The following is a 23687-nucleotide window of genomic DNA, read 5'->3' on the forward strand; positions in this document are numbered from 1 at the left end:
GGAGGAAGTCTGTTATCAATGAAACAGAAATTTCAAAGGACAGAGTGAAAAGGGTAAGTTGTAGAGCATAGAGACTAGGCTAAGGCAAGTGGGATGGAAGCCACAATAGATAATGGACAACAGCAATTACGCAAATAAATTCAAAAATGAGTCAGAAGAGTTCATTAGATGATTTACGGGAAGAGAAATGCCATTATTAACCAAGTGGAGATGGTTAACAGGGGAGCCATTAGATGTATTTAGCATTCTGGTGTGAAGGCCCATGCAGCCCCCTTGACGTCATTCTTTTGTTTGTTTGTTTGTTTGTTTGTTTGTTTGTTTGTTTGTTTGTTTTTGTTGGGCAATGGGGTTAAATGACTTGCCCAGGGTCACACAGCTAGTAAGTGTTATGTGTCTGAGGCCGATTTGAACTCAGGTCCTCCTGAATCCAAGGCTGGTGCTCTATCCACTGAACCACCTAACTGCCCCGATGTCATTCTTAAGGCATCTAATTGCCACCATTTAAGAGGCCACCGTGTCCACTCTCGTGTGAGGCCATGCTAGTACCACCCAAGGGCTAAGGCTCAGAGGAACACTGGTTTTTCACCCACACAGAATTCTGCATGACTTCAAATGAAAGTTATTCTTCTACTGATCTCAAGACCTCAGTTTAACACACTTGGAACCCCAGTTGTGGTCCGTGGGGACAGCCAAAGATATTAAAAACTAAAACCACCAAAACTTTGCTTGGGGGAAAAGAAGTGTTACTCTTTCATTAGTTTGGCAGGAATTTCTGCCTGGCTGGGTTCTCATATCAAAAGATCTTATTAATTCACTGATAATGTTTTGGAAATCACGAAAGGAGATGGAAAATTACCGGCCCACTCGGAGACTGCTGGAGTTCATGACGTTCCTATTTTTGCACAGTATACCAGCAAGACTTAGAGAGCAATGATCTCTGTACCTACTTCACAGAACCTTTATACAATGTGACTATTTTTAAGGATATACAGCTAACCAACCAATAAGGCTGTGATTTTACTTTGTACTGGCTTGCACTATATCTCTAACAACATAAGATCTGCAAAGCACTTTACATGCTTAGCTTTACCACCACACACAGCAAAATAGCCAACCTTTCGTTAAGGTGAGCAAACTGGAAACAGAGATTGCAGGGAACTCTCCTGCCCTTCCCCAACATGGTGGGCACTTCTGCCATCTGTGGCAAAATAAATAGCAAAATAGGAGCTACTATTCATAATAAGCCTTCCAAGCTACCTGAAATGACCATGCTTGTGAGTAAGACTACAGACCTCTTGAATATTTGCAAAATAGGATTTTATTTGCAGCAAGTAAGAGAGAATCTAAGTCATCTAAGTCATACACTTAGATCCAGAAGGAACCTTGGTTTTCAAGGTCAACAGCTTCAGATTCATAATATACTCTGTGCAAGACTCTAGGGGAGATGAAAAGATTAAATAAAACACAATCTTTTCTAATAGTCTCTTAGAGGGTTAAAAAACTAGACTAGAAAATGGTTGACAAGTACCTAAAAGAGGAAGGCAAAACAAATACTAGTTTGGGGTTTTTAAACTTTTTTGGGGTTGTACAGTCCCCTTTTGGCAGCTGTCTGGTGAAGACAAGGGACTTCTCAGATTGTTTTTAAATGCATAAAATAAAAGATGTAGGATTACTAAGAAAACCCATTGTATTATAATTATCAATTTTAAAATTTTATTTTGCAGACTCCAGGTTAAGAACCTCTATACTCAGGGAATGAAGAAAGGAACCTATGAAGGATTAGCAGAGTTTTTCCTAAGAAGCAAAGACTAGAAGTCAAAGGTAGGAGGGTGGAAGGCAGGACAGAAGAAAACGTGAATGATAATCTATCAGCAAGAGTTTATTATGTATCTACTACTTGCTAAACCAATTTGACAAGCAGTCAATAAGAACTTATTAGGGGTCAACTATGTGCCAGGCTGTGAGAATACAAAGACATAAGTGAAACACTCCCCTGGCCTCAAGGAGCTTACATTCTGTCTGTTGAGGCAACATGTAATCTTCATGGCACAGCATGAATGAAGGGCCACATATCGCAGAATGGAAATAACTGGGGTCCATCATTTACTGGCTGCCTAAACTAGAGCAACTCATTGAACTTTCCTAGACCTCAGTGTCCCCACTAGTGGGATACAATTTGCCTTGATATGGTTGTTTTAAGTATCAAATTGAAATGACTGTGAATAAAGAGGCTTTGCTGTTATGAAATACCATATAAATATAGGAATGTGCTATACAGGATTTGGAAATCAGAAGACATGAATTCAAATTCTGACTCTTCTACTTAATACTATCTCTGTGTGTGACCTTGGGCAAGACATTTCAACTCCAGGTTGCACTTTCTTCATCTGTAAAATGAGAAAGTTGAACTAGAGGGCCTTTAAGGTCACTCCCAACTCTTAAATCTATGATTTTGCATTCTACTATTACTTTTTTTACTATCATATGTCTTTAAATAATAATAAGAATTTTTTCTGGGCTACAATTTTAAAAAAATATTATGCCTTTCTGAAATGTCTTTAATTTTAAAAGCCTACTAACTTTTAAAAACTATTTTAATAGGTTTCCTATACTTTTGGTTTCAACACAATCTTCTTTTTTGTACCCTAGATCAGACGTTGTACTAGTCATACAGCATCAGCAAATCAGACTTATAAGATGGGGACTTTACTATAAATGAGAAGACACAGAAGTTGTGTAAGAATCTCAAACATCAATGACACATTCACAATCAATGTGAAGTTTGGAAAACTTACAGGAATCAAATGATAAGGGCTGAAGGGCAGCAGAGAAGAGAGGAAGGGGTCGGAGGAAGAGAGACTGCAGATCCCTGGACATACACTGCCTGGCAACTACTAAGGAACAGCACAGATGCCCAACTCCATTGGTGGCTGAAAGGGCTTTGTTCGGGCCAGTTCCGGAGCTCACTTCCTTCTGCCACTCCTAAAGCCCACGTTGTCACATTGGCCCTGCATCGTCACAGTGACACTAATACCACATACACCTATAGAATTAAGGTGAAAAGATAGAAAGGCATAGCTATTGTCTGACCAATGGGGTAAAAAAATGGAGTGGAGGGGAAAGAGAGAAAACTCATACCACTGCCACCATGATTTCTCTACCAACATAATCCATCTTTTAAAGTCTCAAGTGCCTACACCAAAAATATTTTTTTGAAGTCTAGAGTGATACCTTACTATAATTCATATCCATGAGTTATGGAAATAAAATAGGTAATATGAACATGCATTTTTTCAAAACTTTGTAAATATAGGACAGAGTAAAAAGTGTACCGCAGAGAACAAAAGAAAACCTACGAGGAAGCAAAGCAAATATGGACAGCTCTTAACACAATGCATAGTATTTATTACGTGGGTTTTCTTGAAATGGAAATTTATTGCTATATATTTTGAATCCTCTCATGTTCTATTGTGCATACTACATGTTTTTTCTTTTCTTATTTTATATTTAAGTTTCAATATATAAGTTTATAATGTGTGTCTTTTTCTTTTCACATTATGTATTTAAGTTTTAGTATTTAAGTCTAAAATAAAAAGATAATTTAATTAAAAACTTTGTAAATATTGTAATTGATACACAACACAATTTAGCACAAGTAAGTAGAATTTAAATGAAGCTATTCTGTCTATTTTTAATATGGGCCAGTCTAAATTTACCCTCAACACTTTTATCCCGAGTGTAAACCAGAGGTAAAATGTGAGGTGTTTGGTGAATGCTTCAGTTACAGAGGAACAGTCTCCCTTTCCCACACTGGTGATAACCAGCAAAGTACGGACTATGAAATCAAATTCTATCATTAAAAGAGATCTATGTCTCAATCACTTGCACTCATTGTCTCTGCTGACCAGGCTACCTTGTTTCCAAAATGAATCAGTCAATTAAAGGAAATATGGAAAGAAAAATCTTTCATTCTAAGACATCTAATTTGGCCCTAATTCTAAGACCCCAGCTTCCCAAAAAACAAACAAACAAACAAACAAACAAAACAAAGGGGAAATTTCTTAGCAGTGGCTATTTTTAATCATGTTTGTCACACACCTCTTTTTAGAGTAAAATCACAGAATTTGAGAACCAAAAGAGGTCTCTCCTATAGCCCTGCCTTCATCCCCTCTGACCTAGACGATTACAATAGTATTCTAAGTGATCTCCCCTCAACTCTCCAAACCAGCTTTGGCATAGCTTCGGTCAAAATCATCTAACATATGGGTCTCTCTATGTTATTTCCTTCCTCAGAATCCTTTCCCCACTCTTGTCTATCAGATAAAAATATAAACTCCTTAACTTAGCATTTAAGGTCCTCTCCCATCTGCCCTGAACCTATATTTCCAATCTTGTTTCATACAAGTGTCTTTCAAATCTACCACAGGGATAAGACTAGGTACAAGGACTGGATCTATGACTTCAGTGATACAGGGAACTGCTAGGTGAGCAGACTCCATCACTGTAGGTCAGCACCTTCCATGCACTTTATAGTTTTAGAAAATTGCCTGTAGCAATGAGAACTTAAGTGACTTCTTCAGGGTCACAAGGCCAGTTTGTGTCAGAAATAGGACTTGAAGTCAGGTCTTCTTCACCTCCAGGCCAGCTCTCTCTCTCTCTCTCTCTCTCTCTCTCTCTCTCTCTCTCTCTCTCTCTGTCTCCTATGCCAGACTGCCTATACAAACTCTTTCTATTCTAGATAAACCAGATGTTAGCAGTCTCTAACATCCTTCCTCTCTTTTGCTGTCTCTCTGCATTTGCACAGGCTGGTTATCCCATAGTGCATAGAGTGCCAGGTCCAGAATCAGGAAGCCTCATTTTCCTGAGTTCAAACCCAGCCTCAGATACTACCTATGTGACCCTGGGCAAGTCACTTAACTTTATCTGCCTCAGTTTCTCATCTGTAAAATAAGCTGGAGAAGGAAATGGCAAACCACTCCAGTATCTTTGCCAAGAAAACCTCAGTTGAAGTCATGAAGAGTCAGACACAACTAAAATGACCGGGCAACAGCAAAGTGTTATCCCTCATGGCTAGAACGTATTCCCTCCTCATCTCAACTTAATGAAAGCTTTCTCTCCTTTCAAGGTATAGCTAAGATAGCAGCTCTTCCAAAGAGTCTGCCTGAATCCCCCCCCAGCACCAAGGGATGCCTTCTGTCCTTTAATGTTCTTGGAATGCTTTGTCTGCATCTCTCCTGGCTTATCACATTCTCCCCTGCATCATATTTACTTGTATATCTATCATATCCTTCTGTGTGTGTGTGATTGCGTGTGCACACGCGCACGCGTGCGTGTTTTCTTGAAAGCTCACTGAGAGAAAGGAATGTGGCACATCTTTCTTCTGTGTATCCACAGCACCCACTTCAATGTCTTAGACTTGGACTTGCTGGGTTAGTGTTTGTTGAAATGAACATCCTTCATGCTTTTATGCACAAAGAAAGCTCCTGATCAAATGAGCCACTTTGGGAGAATCTACTATTGGGCCTGTTTAGTTGGAACTTTAAATACAACCAAGCTTTATGGTGAAAACATGAAAAGACAACTTGGCAGAGTGGGTAGAAAGCAAACCTTGGCATCAGATAAACATACGTTCAAGTACTGTCTTTAACACGTCCTCGTTACGTGACCAGGGCAAGATAAGTGATCACTCAGCGTCAGAGGGGAAACTCTCCAACAGTATCATTTTCTGATGACCTGCTGATCTATACTTGTAGGTGGTATTTCCACACCAAAAGTTCTCTATGCTGATAAAATCAGAGCTTCACACCACTGTGGGTTAAAATGGTGAAGCACAGTTAGTTTTCAATTACACAGGGGTCGATTATTGAGTGGATGGACCATTATCTCTGACTTTCAGTTCCTTCTCCTACTCACGTTTGGTAGAGGAAGGACAGTTCCAATTGGTTAAGTTTGGATTTTGCCAGCCAGGGGGTACAGAGTTCCGGACTTAGAGGCAGAGTTAACTTGGGCTTAACCTCTAATTAACCTGCTTAAAACCTCTCTCAGCCTCACTTTCTACAATAACAGCACCTACCTTACAGGGCTGTTGTGAGGATCAAATGAAATTGTGCTTTGGAAGCTTTAAAGTGCTATATAAATGTTAGCTATTATTTTTCCCAGTTGTTTTGAAAATGGCTTGCCATAGAAGCAAGAGTGAAATCACTGGCTAAAATTATTGGTCAGGGGAGGGCTGTAAAAGACAGGCAATTATACTGGCTTCCCAAAGATATTAAAGCACAAACATTCTTTGCTCTCAACATAGTTAAGGTTTATCTGCACTGCTGATTGAATTATCATAATGACATCTGCTAGACAAAAATTAGCTATCAACAAATTTATAAAATCAGGGAATGGATTCAAAATACATTACCTGGTGCCTTGGTTTACATATTTTTTCAGATCCTTCTGTTTGTGTGCTCCAGTAAGTATGTTCCCTTTTGTTTATTAACTACTCCATTTTGATTTGCTGCCTTTACTACTGGCTTCCACAAAGAGCTGGAAATAGGACCTGAGCAGCCAAAGAGAGTTGCGTGTTATCCTTGCAGAGAAAATGAAGTTGGACTGAAGAGAAGCTGACCTTTAGTCCTGCGTTTTGCACCACCTGCTGGATATCTCCATCATCACCTCAAACTTTGCATATCCAAAATCAAAGACATCATCCCTCCCTACTCCCCCACCCAAAAATAAATTGTTTTCCCTTCAGATTTAACTGTTTTATCAACAGTACCACCATTCTCCCAGTCTTAAAACTTTTGAGTCGAGTCATCCTTAGTCAGCTATGGGAAGGCCTGGATGACCCATGAGGTCCCTCTATCATTCTCCTCTTTCTCTTTCCACACTTCATTCCCCAAACACCTCCCCAATCCAGTCAGCCACCAGTTCCTGTCCATTTTTCCTTCACAATTGTTTCTTACATCCATACCTTACTTTTCCATTCTCACTGCCATTGTCTTAATCTAGACACTTATCACATCTTTCTTGGACTGTTACATCTCTCTCAACTGTTCTTTGCCTCTAATTTCTCTTTTGTATTTCATCCCCATCCTACACATCACAGCTAGACGGATGTTCCTAAAATATTACTTTACAAATGTCATCACCCTCTTCATAACCTTCAAGATGGCGGCCTTCAAGGCTCTGTGCAATCTGATACTTACCTGAATTACCCCTGTATACAAAACCATTCACTCCAGCCAAAATGGCAGACCTGTCATTCCCCAAACCTTGATATGCCTCCCTGTCCTTCTGGCATTGTACACACTGTCCTTCCTGCCCAAAATGCCCTCTTTCCTCCTCTCCATTTATATCAGTCCTATTTGTCTTCAAGACCCATACCAAATCCTTCCTCAGGAGGCAGGGTATTTCCCCAACACCCCAGCACTCCCCCCTTAATGCCTATAGCAGCATGACATAATGGAAAGGGTTCAAAAGTTAGGAGAGACCTTGATTCAAAGCCTGCCTCTGGCACGGACTAGTTAAATGACCCTGGGCAAGGCACTGGCCTCTGGAAGCCACAGCATTAATAATACTGGGAGCACCCCCCTTACAATCTTGTTGGGGAGATCAAGCAAGGGAATTAATAAAGGCGGCAGAGTTGGCAGTGCCAGGTAAGTGTGTGCATAGGGTGCTATATTAGGCACTTAATATGCAAGCAAGTATTTTGTGTTTTCTTTCATTCTGGTTTCCCCTCTAAACAGCAAACCTCTAAAGTTCAGGAACCACATAGTTTACTCCTAATTCCTAGCATCAAAGAACAGGCAAAAGACCTGAGTTCTAGTCCTGGCTCTGACATTTAACTGAGTCACCTGAGAGGATGCCACTTAGCCTCAAACACAGCTTCCTCATCTGTGCAGTAGGAATAGAATAACATTTGTATTCCCCTTCCAGCTTAGAGGGTTGTTGCAAGGGGCAGTTGGATGGTGTAGTGAATAGAGTGCCAGGTTTGGATTCAAAAAGACCTGAGTTCAAATCTGATCTCAGATACTTCCTAGATGTGAAACTTTGGGGCAAGTCACTTAACCTCTGTTTGCCTCAGTCTCCTCATCTGTAAAATGGGGATAATAATAGCACCTACCTCCCAGGGTTGTTGTGAGGATCACATGAGATAATAATAATAAAGTGCTCTGTACAGTGCCTGGCACATGGTAGAAGTTATATAAATGTTAGTTATTATTATTTTTGCTGTTGCAAGTTCACCCCATACTGTCCATGGGGTTTTCTTGGCAAAGATACTGGAGTGGTTTGCCATTCCCTTTTCCAGTGGATTAAGGCAAACAGAGGTTAAAGACTTACTCAGGCTCACACGGCTAGCAAGCGTCTGAGGCTGGATTTGAACTCAGGTCTTCCTGACTTCAGGCCCTGAGTCACCTAGCTGCCTCATTATTATTACAACATTTTGCAAATTTAAAAGTGATATACAAATGTGGGCTGCTATTATTGACAAAAATGTTTCTTGTTGAGGACTATAAGCCTTGGACAACTTCCCTGCCCATCATAGTCTATTCAAGGAAGGCAGCTGCATCATCACCATCGCCAGGATTTATATAGGATATCCCAAACTGCATTAAGACTTTTGGTACACCCTTTATAGCACTGTAAAACTTACAAAGTGCTTTACCTATTATGTCGTTCAATCCTCCATGCAACGTTATGAGGTAGGTACTATTATTATCTCCATTGAGAAAGGTTAAATGTCTTGCCCAGAGCCACACAGCCAGTAAGCATCTGAAGGCAAGATTCACACTCAGATCTTTCAGAATCCAAGTCCAGCACTCTATCCACTGCCCTAATGATTACAGTAATATTATGTATTTTTTTATTTTAGACTTTTAGAGCACTATACCAAATGTAAAAAAATAATAAGATTGGCTACATTACATTCAGCAATTCTTTAATATTTCAAGAACCTATAATTTTGTCATTATGAGTACAAGTCCTCCACCAACACGGATATCAATCCTTTCATGCCTTAGGAGATGATCCTTTTAAGTTTCAGTGGCTGGAAAAAATATATACCCTGGGGGCCAATGTGCAGGTGATGAAACTCTCTGAGTGGAGGTTAGCTAGGCTGGTCTTCAGAGGAAAGACATAGGCTCTGTCACCGGGCCAGCATCTGAAGCTGTTCCAGCTTAGACCAGTCAGAGCTTTGTGCCCTAATGGCCTAGCCTTAATTAAGAAACCTGAGGTTACCTGCCCCTTGGTAAGACATCAAGAGCCCTTTAATGGGGTTTACTTTGCATTCACATTGTGACTTCTTCTAATATCTTATGATTTAAAAATATTATTTTAAAATATCCTTCAGCAGAAGTTTAGAAAAAAAATGTATTTTATTGACCATGGTATCACATAAAGACCTTCTATTAAACTACAGAAGACACACCTTCTGCGTTGGTGGGGGGAGTACCCATGCCAATGCATTTGAAGTACTGAATTATTTTCAATTACAGCTACCAACATTTTACATGTTAAGGTTATTTTTAAATACGTGGTGTGAAAAGGTTGGCTGTTCTTTTCAATGTAATTTTATTGTACCCTAAGGCCAATTCTTTTTCAAAGGGAAATCATCCCTAATTGTATAAAGAATGTCAAAAGGAAAATAAGATTAAATTACTGGAATAAGCTCTATAGGAAGACATCTATTCTGCAAAGGGAGACAATATCTGTACTATCTTGCACTGCATTCATTCAGGCAATTTCAATTCTTCCATTTGAAATTCTTAATTTTTAATTAAAGTTCTAGTGACAGTTTACTAAAACTAAAAGAATGAGAATCAGAGGAAATGAAGAACAACATGAAAAGAAGGGGAGCTGCTTAGTTATGGAAGATCACAAATAATGCAATATCTGGGAAAGAACGTATTCTTCTGGACACTTTTCCTCCCAAAGACAAAGTAATCTGGAAAAAAATTGGTTTCTACTTTGCTTTCATCAACAGATGAAAAGCCCACTTGTCCATGGATCACAATAGCTCCATCCAGCAACACACTAAAACAAAGCCATATTTAGAAGACAAGAATCACAAAATAGGACATTAAAAGGCACCTGATAGTGGCCCAACATACATGCCTGTATGTGAATTCTCAGTAAGTCAACCATACCTAGGTAGATGATTGGTGATGATGATGCTGATGAAGATGATAAAGAGGAGGAGGAGTAAGAGGAGATAGAGGAGGAGATAGAGGAGGAAAAAGCAGAAGAGAAGGGACAGAAGAGGCAGAAGAGACAGAGGAAAGAGGAGGAAAGGCAAAATGGAGATAAGAGAGAAAGGAAAAGGAAAAGAAGAAAGAGGAGAGAAAGGGAGAAGGAAGAAAAAGGGGAGAAGGGAGAAAGAAGAGAGAGGGGAGGAGAAAAGAGAAAGAGGAGAGAGGGGAGAGAGGAAAGGAAGAAACAGGCAGATCAGGAGATCCAAAGTACTTTGGCTAGACTCCCCAGCCTGAGAATTTATGAGAGGATATAGACAAGAATCACAAGAATGAGAGGAGAGAAATAGGTTGCAGTTTACATCATGGCGGCATAGAGGGGGAAAGGAGGCGCATGTGTCCCAAGAACATATTTTTACATGGAGTGAAGATGTGCTGGTCATCCTGAATTCCTTCCCCCAAGCTAGATGACAAAGAATATGCAAAATGAGCCTTGTGCATTTTGGTCAAAGTTAGTATTCTTGCACAGTTAGAACTAAGTTCAGTATCTTCACCCCCAAAATTGAAGGAACCCATAAATGCCAATCTGAGAAATCTGAAAATATAAACTTCCCCAGGGACAAAGTGGAAGTGGCAGGAAATTCTGGAGCATAAGAAAAGGAAATAATCACATTTTCATATTGAAAAACTGCCACATGTAATTTTAACTTTTAATTTTAATTAAATTTTAATTTTTAATTTTGTGCATGTATCTTTTAAAAAGATGTATTCATCAATTCATAGTTTATCATTTGGAGAGGAAAATATCACTACAATTAATACGTCATCATGGCATCCAATTCACATTACCTAAAATACCACGGTTCCATAGAAATGGATGGGAAGCCGTAGACTATATATCTCTCAGAGATGAAATAACCTCAAATGTTTTAGCATTTTAGGCCATAAATACCACCAAAAAAAAAGCCTGGTCCAAAGAAAGTTTCAGTTGAAAATCTCCCTCTTTTTATCACGCTAGCATTTATTGAGTCCCTACTATATGCCAAGCTCTGTATTGCGTCCTGAAGAAACAAAAACAATAGTTCTTGCTTTTCTTTTGAGGGAGATGACATGCACACAAATCTATTTAAAATAAACATGAAGTAAATACAAGTTCATGGGTGGGGAAGGTATGAGCAACTGGGTGACATTGGGAAAGGCCGTGTATAGGAAGTAATGTTTACACTGGGCTTTGAAGGCTTCTAAGATGAGGTGAAGGAGGGTATTCCAGGCATGGCGAAGGGCCATGATGGCCCAGAGAATGGAGCTGGAGTACTGTGTGTAAGGAAGAGCAAGGAATTCCTAAGGGATCTCTCTCTATTTGGGGGAAAGACGCTCTAACAAGAAAGGCAGCATTGATTCCCAGGGTGAAGTAGCCTCAGACTAAACCTTCCAGCTTCATCTTTACGTTACTCTGTCTCACAGGGTTTTCATGAGGACAACTCTCTGCAAAACAGAAAGCCTATATAAATATGAGTTGTTATTATTACTGAGCAGATCAAATAACTTGCCTGTACCTCAGATACAAATATGTCCACCAAGCCCTCCTCTGATCCCTCATTGTGGCAGGGGAGAGACTGGGTTTTTGAAGGCCATTCCAAATGGACCATATGTTCTGGCAGGTTAGGACCATACTCTCTCTTCAGCACCACATTACAGAATCCCTAACTTCCCTCAAAGCTCCACTCAGGCCCCACTTTCCATGGGAGGCCCTTTCTGATCCCCACCCCCAGGTGTTAGTGTCTTTTCTTCCCCCATTCAAAATATTATCCTTAATTACCTCTAAAAATACATATTACATATGTGCCTATTTTACATTTCTCTTTATGTGAGTGTCTCCCTATAAGAACATAAACTCCTTGAGGGCAAAGACTGTCTTATTTTTGTCTGTATCTCTGGGACCAGTATACTACCAACAAGCTCTTTTTTAAAAAAAAATTACTGTCTTTTGTTTTTATATTGCCTATATTTTCCCCTTTATCTTTCCCCCTCCTGCCTCCTAAAGAATCATCCCATATAACAAAGAATATTCCATCATAGGTTGTTTGGTTGATTGACTGACTATATGTCTTGCCACCAAAGACCAACAGAGCTAAGTTTTAAGACGTTTGTGACCAGGCTGGCCATAAGGTGATGAATTTTTGGTCATCGTTATACACAAAGATCTACTCGGGGGAGGGGCTATATGTGAACGTGAAGGGAATCTATGGGCTGCGAGCTCTTTGAAAAGAAGGACTGTCTTTTGCCTTCCTTTGTATCCTCATCACTTAGCACAACGTCTGGCACAGGGCAGGCTCTTACTAAGTATTTAAGGACTGACAACTTATTGACTAAACCCCATACAGACATTACAGATCCTATAAAGTCCTGACATCTGCTAGAATCAACATTAATTGGTCCAAAACTATATTATCAGACTATTGTAAAAATAAACCGATGGGTGAAAAGTGCTGATTGTGCCTTAAAATAAAAGGGTTGCATTAAAATCACAGAACTTTCTAACTTAGTTTAACATCTGGGTTAATGAGTATCTGTCTAACAGCATAATTAACAAGCATTATTAACAAGTGTTTGTAATGCTTAATATCAGTAAAAGTTCACTGAGGCCTGGAGCCTCAATCTGTTTAACTGTTTGTTTTACTGCTTTGGTACCTGGCACAGGCAATTTCCTGGATTTTTTTTTTCTTCTGGGGGGATCCTTCGTTTTTCAAATCTCTATGTCCACAAGCTGCTTTTGGACACTTCTTTCCTTCACAGGCCACCCTACCCCAGCCCACTCCCCCCAAGGGCCACCCTAGTTTTGTTTTTTTTTTTCCAAATAAGTGTCAGATGCTATTTATGGGCTTATAAAACACTAGAATAGCCTAGTTTCACCCATCCATACCAGGAGCTAGTGTAAAAATTGCTATTCTGAAAGCAATGAAGCCCATGAGTACATAACAGTGTAGGGGGACAGTAACTACTCTTGAGATTTCAAATTGCATGTCCCATAGGCATCTCAAACTCATCATGATGACAGAATTCATCATCTAGCTCTCCAAACTCTTCTTTCTAAAGCTTTCTTATTTCCAGGTCCACAATCTCAGCATCATTCTTAGCTTCTCATTTCCCCCTTACCTCATATATCCAATGAAACGCTAAATCTCACCATTTCTCCCTCTACATCTGTCACACTTGACATCTGAGTCTCTATTCCCCCGGAATCACCTTAGTTCAAACTTACATCATCTCTTCCCTGAACCACTGCAAGAGCGTCCTAATTGATCTCCCTCCCTCGAGTCTCTCCTCACTCCAGTCCATCTGTACTCACATCTAGTCCATACAGTTCCCAAAGTGATTATCTTTAAGCACAAATATGACCGTATGACTCCCTCAGTGGCTCTAGACTAATACATAAATTCCTCTGTTTACCTTTTAAAGTTCTTTATAACCTGGCCCCAAACTACCTTTTCAAGCTCAGTGTGTATTAGCCCTCTTCCTGCACACTCTACTATCTAAATTGGCCTTCTCTCTATTTCTCCATCTGTTATGGGGGCAATTGCATTGGCCATCTGTTCCTCATTGGAATGCCCTCTCTCTCTCTCTCTCTCTCTCTCTCTCTCTCTCTCTCTACCTTTGCCTCACAGAAGTGGCTTAAGCACTGTCTTCTGGGTAAAACCTTTCCTGAATCCCCCAATTGCCTTTGCTTTCCTTCTCTAGCTGCCTTAAGTCTTGTACTTATTTCTGGTTTTCTCTTAATATTTATCCCATATATCCTTACATGTGTACTTGTTTTCTCCCTTAATGGGATAAGACTCTTTGAGAATGGGAATTGTTTTATTCTTTGTAGTTACATATCCTCAAAACTTTGCATAATGCCTAACACATAACAGGCATTTAATTTCTTGATGATTGACTGACTGATCAGTCCTAACCAAGGTAGTATGGATCGACTGAAACTCCAGAACCATACCCACCCACCTCCATCCCCAACTGTGGGTATTCTCAAGGTGGCCATGATACTAAGGGCCAATCCCATTTTCCAATACCCTGCTATACTCCATTATAATACATATAGGTATTGAGAATACCCAGAATTTAGTGAGTATAATATGCTATATACTAGTATAATATACTACTATAATATACTTGTATATACTATATTGTATGCATATGCTATATATTACAGTATACTACATGTGCATACTATAGCACAGTATATACATATGTGTATATACTATAATATAGTATACATGCACTATAAACTATATAATACAGTATGTACTGTATGTGACATATATAGTATATACTATAAAATACATTATATTATATACTACCCATAGTATATCAATATGTTCCCATTTAGATATATACATGTATTTTCTTCATCTCAAATCAAATTACTTTCCTTTAAAATCACATTAGGAAGAAAGGCTTTTTTCTTGCCACCAAATAAATCGGTTACTCTATATTCTACTCCATGAAATCAATCACTTAATGCAAAAATATTCACTGGATGCCTATTATGTGTAAGGCACTATAGACCAGGCAAGGGACAATGGGAAGAGAGGAAAGGGAAATGCTTAGTCTAGGATATGGACAGCAGCAAAATTACGATTATATCCCATTTGGGAAATCATATAAGACAGCAGTAAAAAAGTCTTTCCTTAGTAGTCTTTTTCCTATTCAGCTGAAAATAACACTGTAACTTCAATGCCCTACCCTTCCCTTTCTACATGATTTCCTCCTTATTTCATTCACTTATTCTTACATTCCCCAATCTATTCCTTTCTCCCTTCCTTCTGAATTCTTTATTGCTGCTCAGGAACTTCCTTACCATGAGGTCCTCTACAGCTTCAGAACTGCCATGAGTCCTTTGAAGTTATGTTCTTTCCCTTTCTCTAGAACCCTTAAATGTGCACCTCATCCTCCTTTGGACACCACCAGTGCCCTCTTTCCTGAGGGTCCTACCAACAGTTTTCCCCTTACAAAAGCTTACTTCTGAGAGATAATGACACTCCTGTGCTTCTAAACAACACTGTCAAAGGAGAATACACAGGCTAAACTGGTTTCACTTTGGATTTCCTGAAGTAAAAAGGAAAAACACATTTTGGACTTTATACCTTATCATCCATTTATGAAGGAAGTCCAACAGCATCTAATCTGTCTAAAAGTCAACTCTTAGACAATCATTCCAAATAAAGCTAAAACCCAGAAAGGAAGCCATAAGGTGTAGTAGTAGTAGCAGCAGCAGCCGCAGCAGCAGTGGTAGTTGTAATTATCATCATAATAACTCATATTTATATAACACTTTAAGGTTTACAAAATACTTTCCTTCCAACAACTCTGTGTAATAAACTTTAAAAATATATTTCTTAAAAATGTTCTTAAAAATACAGTTTTTTTCAAAAGCTTGGCTATCTGATTTCCTAATCCACAGAAGAATGAAACAGAAAATTGGAAGGGGGAAGGAGGAGAATCTGTGCCAAAAATGCAGCCAGGGATGGATAGTAGAGGCACTTATATTGACAGTAGAAATAATCAACAGCTGACAGCTTGACAATAAGAGAGGAAAATCACAAAAAGGTTGGGTTTGGGGGTTTTTTTAAGTGAAAACAAGATCTCGAAAACTAAAAGGATCAGTCAAATAACCAAATATATCCCACCAAGCATGGAAATCTCAGTATTTTGGCATAGAATAATGCTTGATGTTCATAAAGATCCCTCTGGATCATCAAGAAAAGGTTAAACTATATTACATTTACTCTTCAAAAAGGCAGGGAAGTGAATAATTCATTTAAGAAAGATTTCTATAAAAATGGTTAAAAGTTGAAGGATAGAATGGTATCAAGGTTAGAGATAGATCTACAAAGCTGGGTTCAAATCCCACCTCTGACACAAACTGGCCACCACTCTGAGCAAGTCACTTAAACTCTCAATGTCCCGGGCAAAACTGCCTAAGATTTTAAGTTACAGAGGCAGTGCTGGGAGCTCCCTACACTTGGGAAATCCCAAGTCCAGCCAAAAAGTAATTAAATGTTAAAGATAATTAAATTCTTAATAATTGGGGGAAGAAAAAGCATACTTCTGTCCTCCAGAAAATTCATTGATGCACAACACCTTGTTCCCCGATGATGTCAGATAAAAGAGGACATCGCTGCATGTAAGAAGACTTCTACCCCAAAGGACATAGTTCCTGTTCTTGGGACCAAAACCCTTGTTAGGAAGGCTGTCAACAGAATTTAAGAGGCTGCCATTTTCCTACCACTGCTAGAATTTCACCAAATCTTACTTCATTGCTCATCTTTGCTGACATCTCAGAGTAAGTTCTCTCCTCCTATGTGGTTAATTTCTTCCTTTGTTGTCAGAGTTCTAGAACAACACCTGTGCTCTCTCTATGCCTTTTTCCAAGATAGAGAACCACTTGCCTCACTGTTAGCTTTTTCTTCTTCTCGGCAGAGCAGAACTGAGTCTATGTATCCTAACAGGGAAATAGGAATTCTAAAATCATTTCTCTGATAGATCACCCTTTACCATCCCCATCCCTCCCCCAAAGTATAACACACATTTCTTAGTTGTTTTTTTTTCCAGTTCCCAGCATGTGTTTAACATGTAGAGCTGCCTTGGTCATCTGAGTCCATGGTCAAGATTATGAGTGGGAAATGCTGCCCAAAGACCCTTATCTTTAGGAGAACATGGAGTTTCCATCTGGCTTTCACAAGCTCCTCCTTTTGAATTCTCAGTATCTATGGGGAATAAGAGATCCCCCATGGGTCTCTTTTTCAAAAGAGCTTTCCAGGAATCTGGAAAAATATGCAACTTTAGTAGATGGTCCAGAATTCCAGAATCGACTGTTTCAAGCTTCACGAGTGAGCAGGGTGTCCGTTTAAGTTACAACTAAGAGAGTCAACAGAAACATTACTGGTGAGTTAACTTATGATCATAGATCTGGAGAGGAAAGTGACCTCAGAGGCCATTTAGACCACCACCCCAATTTTGCAGATGAGACTCTGTGGTTTTGAGAGATAGAGTGATTTGGCTATGGTCACATATGCAGTAATTGACATGGGTGGGATTTGAACCCAGAGCCAATTGCTCTCTCTGCTTCACCACCTTGCCTCTATTAAGTATTCAATACAATTCAGGATTACTGGATTTAAGTCTTGAAATGAACCTCATAGCTCACCTAATCCTAAATATTTTTACAGATGAGTCAGCTAAGGTGCCGAGAGTTTAGGTGATTTGCCAAAAGTCACACAATTACTGAATTGCTGAACTAGAATTAGAACCTAGATTTACTGACTCCAAGGCCCTGACTCTTTCTATTATTTTATGCAGCTTAGTGTGGTACAGCTCACCACAACCCTAACTCCAAATATCAGAGAGCTATAGTTAAGAGAGCCAAGTAGAGGGAGAAAAAGTCTTTTTTTTCTGACTGGATAAAGAACAGCCCCAGCAAACGTAGTGAGAACAAAGCTACATGTACTCTATCTGCTTCTCATCATGGAAGAGGAGAACACACAGAAACCCAGAGCTCTCACACTGACAGTAAAGTGCAGGGAAGATAGCCTCTCATTTCCTAGAAATGGTGGAAAAAACAGTTACAGATGAAAAGACATAGTAGAAGAAAGAATGGTGGGGCTTTTTATACCTTTGAACACTGCAGAATATCCAGGAGCTGCTGAAAAGCCCTGGGAAAGTCTAATTGGAAAAAGCTCAAGGTGAATTAGGCTTAAGCACTGGGGAAAACTAGTGTTGGATTAGGCATAATTGAGAAGAGTTTAAGAAAGTTTAAAAAGATTTATCATACTTTTAAAATGTGCTACTATGAGGTGTATTAACTATATTCCTCATTTTTTATATTTAGCTATACTTAGTTGTTTTAATAAATGAGGTCCATTTTCTTAGAAGAAGCATAATTCAAGGGGTAAGTCTGCTTATAAACCGATTCTGGCAGAATGGAAGCTTCTTGATAGAAAAGATTGATCTCCCTTTCTGTCTCTGTCTTCAACTCCTGGCGATGTAAAGCCTGGCACATAGTACTCACTTAATAAAGGCCTATTGAATTGATGTGAGCACACATTTGTGAAATGTGGTTGCTTGTGCCATAAGACTGTGTCTCAGTTACCAACTATGAATACTATTATCTTCCTGGTCACATATTTCACAGACTGTGGTCACAATATCTAGGAAGAAACTAATAACTTTGTGTGCTCACTTTTCAAATCTAAACTACTAGGAGATGACAAATATTACACTTTGGACCTGAAAATTTTAAGCTCTAGTTTTCATTTGTTTTAAGTACAGGTCATTGGTTTGCAGAAAATGAAAAAGAGAGAGAAAAAGAAAGATTAGTAAGTCATCTTAAGTGCTTAGGAACTTCAATAATTATATAATAGCCAGAAATTATAAGCAGCCCAAAATATAAGATGGGATGGTTGCCTAACATGTTAGATAAGAAACACAAATGGGATATTCTAAGATAAAACTAAAGAAATGCAAAACAAAAATATCAAAATAACTCTCCCTCAGGCACTGCTGTGGAATTTCCCTCCCAGCACTTTATGAAAATCATCACTAAGTCAGTCACATATGACTTGATTCATTGCATCTCACATATGGAAAGAGCAATAGAAAGTCTAGTCAAATCGCCTCACTTTTCAAATGAGAAAACTGGGAACTAGACAAGGTGAGGCTTGTCCAAGGTTTCATGGTCCTGGAAAAGATCTTAGAGACTATCTCATTAACTGTACACGAGAAAATTGAAACACGGCTAGAAGACAGGTTCAGAAACTTGCCCAGAGCCAAAAGACAAGTCCAACAACATTCACTCAATGTTCATCACAACAAAATTCTTTGGAGCAGGAGATGCACCACGTAGAACGAGCTGATGAAGAGAGGAGAGCACCGGTTGGAGTTTTAAAATAAACCATGAGAAACAAAAATTTGAACAGTTCAACTAAGTCATAAACCAAGTAGAAACATTTGAGGCAAAGGACATTGGCTTAGGAAGGGCCAAAATCAAGAAGTGAGGAGCTCTTTGCAGATGAAGGCTTTAGGAATCAGTGTCTAGGTTCTAAAAATAAAAATGAGTCATGAGGCTCTGCAAACAGTGGGGGCCAGTGTGAACCACAAGGCAATCATGTATACAGTGTCAGAGGGATATGTTGACTTATGCTGAAAAGACATCTCTCTTTTTAACTCAGTTCCTATCTCCACAATAATATGTAAGAGCAATATTCTCTAAAGCAGGGGTTCTTAACCCTTTCTGTGTCATGGCCCCCTTTGGCAGTCTGGTGAGGCCTATGATTCCTTCTCAGAACAATGTTCTTAAATGCACAAAGTCAAAAAAAGAAAACCCAATTAGATTGAAATACCATCATCAAAATATTTTTAATTTCATGGACTACAGGATAATAATTGTCGTTCAGTTGTTATCACTCATTTTCAACTCTTCATGACCTCATTTGGGGTTTTCTTGATAAAGATACTTAGAGTGGTTTGCTAATTCCTTCTCCAGCTCATTTTATAGATGAGGAAACTGTGGTAAACAGGGTTAAGTTACCCACCCCAGGTTCACACAGCTAGTAAGTGTCTGAGGCCAGATTTGAACTCAGGAAGATGAGTACTCCTGACTCCAGGTCCACTACTCTATCCACTGTGCCACACAGGTGCCCACAGGTTAATAATAACTATTCTAAAAGGAAGAAGAAAATTATACTCTACTCCCACATGCCCAAAAAAACATTTTTAGCTTCTTAAGACATAAAACACTGATATTCATGATGTTATTACATCTTCCCGGGGTTTAGGGAAGGCGAGAAGGTAATGATTCTTATTCCCTGTAAAGTATTTCTTCTTTCCAGAGGTTTAAAATGGATTCAATAAACTTCCAAGGCATTTTGCAAATTATTATGCTACTAAACTATGAATCATTCTAGGACTCCTAGAATCTATACTAGGGGTTCATATTTAACTAACAAAATTTGGGTAGTCAAAATACTTCCCACAGAATAAACAAAAGTCAAACAGTTTAGGGTGGGAATCTTGAAAATGACCATGTTGATGACTCCTTGACTTTGCTAGACATATTTATGTCTGGTCAATTTTATTTCATTCAGTCAGATTTGGGGTGGGAAGCAGGGGAGACTTGTGGTTTCACCTGTGTGGGACCCCCCCCACTTGTGGAAATTCCCTCTAGTGATGATAATCAGCAATGGGGCTACAACTTATAGTCTTTGAAAGCTGCCTACACACTTCAAGGTTAAGGGGATGGACCCATGACCACATACAATTATGTGTCAGAACCAAGACTTTGAACCCAGCTTATCCTGACTCCAATGCCAGGAGTCTAGAATATAACTTTATAAATGATTTCTCACTTTACAATTAACTACAAACCTCATTTAAATTTTGTAAAAACACTTGACCTTCAGCTTCTAAATCTTCTCAAATTTTTTGCATCAGCCAAATGAGGTTATTTATTGCCTCCTGAATATGCCTTTCATTTCCCCACCTTCACATTTTCCAGTCACTTGCAATGTCCCTCCTACCTCCCAACCTTCCCTAACAGTTTTTTTTTTAAATTAAGTTGCGTGTGTGTGAGGGACTGTCTGATGTTGGCAGCTACCAGGTTGGGCGCTGTGGCAAGGGTAGGGTAAGATCTGGGTATTTTGGAAGTCGAAGAAGGGGCTGTGGTAGGCAGGGTCATGGTGAACTGGGATGGTCTGGATACGGAGAAGCCCTGAGGCAATGGGCGGTGCTTGTGAGATAAGCTGGGTGTAAGGAAGTAGCCGAGCTTGAGCTCCTGAGGCAAGGGGCGGTGCCACGTGGGAGTGGGATGGCAGAGGACTGAGTTCCCTTTGCTTAGTCCCCTCCCTATATGCAACGTCATCCCCAGATGCCTCTTGTGACTTTCCTGACTTCCTGGGTCCCTTTGTGCAGCACTGACCCCAGACCCCTCCTGAGTCTGACTTCCTAGGTCACGTATTCTTGTCTATGCGTCAATCCCAGACCCCTCCTTCCTATATCCGGTCCTAGCCTCCTACGTCACTCCCTCCCCCTTGGTGTGCTAAACTCAGACAGCCTCTTCCAGTATCTGACCCTACAATCATTGGCTAGTAAGCGGGCTGGGGAGGAGGGGCTAGGTAGGTTTTTAGGAACAAGCGTGGTCAGATCACACACATGCTCTCCCCTGGCTCCTGCCCTGTTGCTCTGGCCTTGCTGCTTGGGCTTGCTATGATGGCTTGCTGTGTTGGCCTCTGAATAAAGCTCTGGTGTTGATGCCTCCTGATGGCTCGTCTCTGTGTGGTGATCCGGCTGAGGACCGAAGACTCGGGTGTGAGTAAGACTCTGGTAGTGTGCTCCTTATAGAAGGAGTGGGTACCGGCGTACGGCTGGCAGAAGGTCGGCGTGCGGCCAGTATACGTGTGTGTGTGGCAATTGGGGTTAAGTGACTTGCCCAGGGGTCACACAGCTAGTAAGTGTCAAGAGTCTGAGTCCGGATTTGAACTCGGGTCTTCCTGACTCCAAGGCTGGAGCTCTATCCACTGCACCACCTTGCCCCTTCCCTATTACTGTTGAGGTCATTACCATTCTCCTGGTCACAAAGGCTCACAATTATGTATCATCCTAAACTTCTCACTCCTTCTCACCTCCCATATCCAAACTTTTGTTAAGACCTTCCTAACATCTCTCTTATATGTTCCTTTCTCTCCTATAATGCTTCCACTAATCTGGTACAGGACCTCATCACCTCCCACCTGGACTACAAAAATAGCCTGCTGGTAAGTCTTCCTGCTACAAGCCTCTCTCCACTCCAATCCATCAGCCACTGAATTGTTAAAGTGCAGGTCTGACCATGTCAACCGTAATGCTAAATAAACTCTAGTGACTCCCTATCGACCCCAGCATCAAATCTGAACTCCTCTGTGTGGTATTTAAAGCCTTCCATAACCTAAGAAACCCAACAGGTTTCTTACACCTTCCTGACCCACTACATCCTCTGTGATCCAGGGACACTGGGCTCCCTTGCTGCTGCCCAAAACCTTATCCATACTCCATCTCCCAGCTCTGAGCATTGCTACTGGCTGTCCCCCCGGCTCCTCTAGTTTCCTTCAAGTCTCAATTAAAATCCCACCTGCTACAGGAAACCCTTCTTGATCCCCCTTAATTCTAGTGCCTTCCCTCTAGTATTTCCATCTTCTCCTGGACGTAGCTTATTTGTACATAGTTATTTGCACGATGTCTCTCCCATTAGACTGTGAGCTCATGGAGAGAAGGGATTGTCTTTTACCTTTCTTTGTATTAGCACAGTGCCAGGCACATAGTAGGAGCTTCATAAATGTTCACTGACTGACTGCATTACTTTCAATGATCTTAAGCTGCTCCCCACCCCAAGGATCCATCATTTGACACCAAAATTGTCCTGGTAATGCTATACAGCCATGAAGCATGGAATACTATGATCTCAGAAGAATAAAAATTAAATTTAACTCAAAGGGCAATGGAAAGACACAGGGGGCATACTTATGTTCCAGGCTCCCGCAAGTTTCTAATACTCGCTTGCTTTTAAGTAACAATATAAAAGAATCAATGGTTGTTGAGTCAATCTCCTGTGCAAAATCTCCAACAAGTAGCCATGCAGTCTTCCTTTGAATACTTCTAGTGATGATGAACTCATGATTTATGGAGTTTGCTCATTCCATTTCTAGAAGGTTCTAAATGTTAAGTGGTTTTCTCTTACTTAGAATGAAGCTAAGTCCAGCGGTGGATAGATTGTTAATTGGATTTAGAGTTAGGAAGATCTAAGATCAAATCCTGCCTTAGAAAGACAATATCTGTGTAACCTTGGGCAAATCACTTAACCTCCATTTCCTCATCCTGAAATTGGTGATAGGGATAGAACACGTCTCTCCTGTTTTTTGTTTTGTTTTTTGAAGATTAAATGAGATAACATGTAAGGCACTTTGAAAACCTGAGTGATATAAATTCTATTATTAGTGCTGTTGTTAAAAAAAAAGAGAGAAGGAGAGATATAACAGACATTATTGAGGGCACAAATAATTGGGAAAAAAAGATATAGGCTAGACATAAAGTGAGAATGGCACAAAGGACAGTCATTCCAAGATACATTGTTACTGCCAAGCTACTGAAAGGAGTCTGGAGGGGAAAAGACCTACCAGACATTAGATGGATACTTTATGGAAGAATTATGAGAAGACACGAGCAACAATCACACAGGATAAAAGGCATCATGGAGGGGTTGCAATCTGCCTTGATGGAGGACAACTCCTCAGCAAGAAATAAAGAATGAATTCGAGTGTCAATCAAGTATAACTATTCTCAAAGGATCAGAATTCAGCTATGAGGAAAAGAAATTGTGAAGAACTCTTCTAGAAACAGCAAAGTCTTGATCAGTGCTTGACTGGTTCAAAAAAGCAACACTTTACAGCCTGACAAAAGTTTTTTTTTTTTTTGATCAAAGGCCAT

General features: G+C 39.9%; 1 protein-coding gene across 3 annotated transcripts in view; it reads right to left on the minus strand.

Annotated features, from left to right (window-relative positions):
* CCNY (cyclin Y) overlaps nucleotides 1-23687 on the minus strand; it is a 288024-nt gene that overhangs the window by 131068 nt on the left and 133269 nt on the right. Inside the window, exon 1 of one of the 3 annotated variants that reach the window (XM_027841626.1) lies at nucleotides 6410-6527. The exons of the other annotated variants lie outside the window; for them this stretch is intronic. The gene's annotated coding sequence lies outside the window, so the exon portion shown is untranslated. Of the gene's footprint in view, nucleotides 1-6409; nucleotides 6528-23687 lie in introns of those variants that run through there. 3 annotated transcript variants of the gene reach the window in all.

This window comes from Vombatus ursinus, unplaced genomic scaffold (genome assembly GCF_900497805.2).
Source record: "Vombatus ursinus unplaced genomic scaffold, bare-nosed wombat genome assembly UNPS02014861.1, whole genome shotgun sequence".
Lineage (NCBI taxonomy): Eukaryota > Metazoa > Chordata > Mammalia > Diprotodontia > Vombatidae > Vombatus > Vombatus ursinus.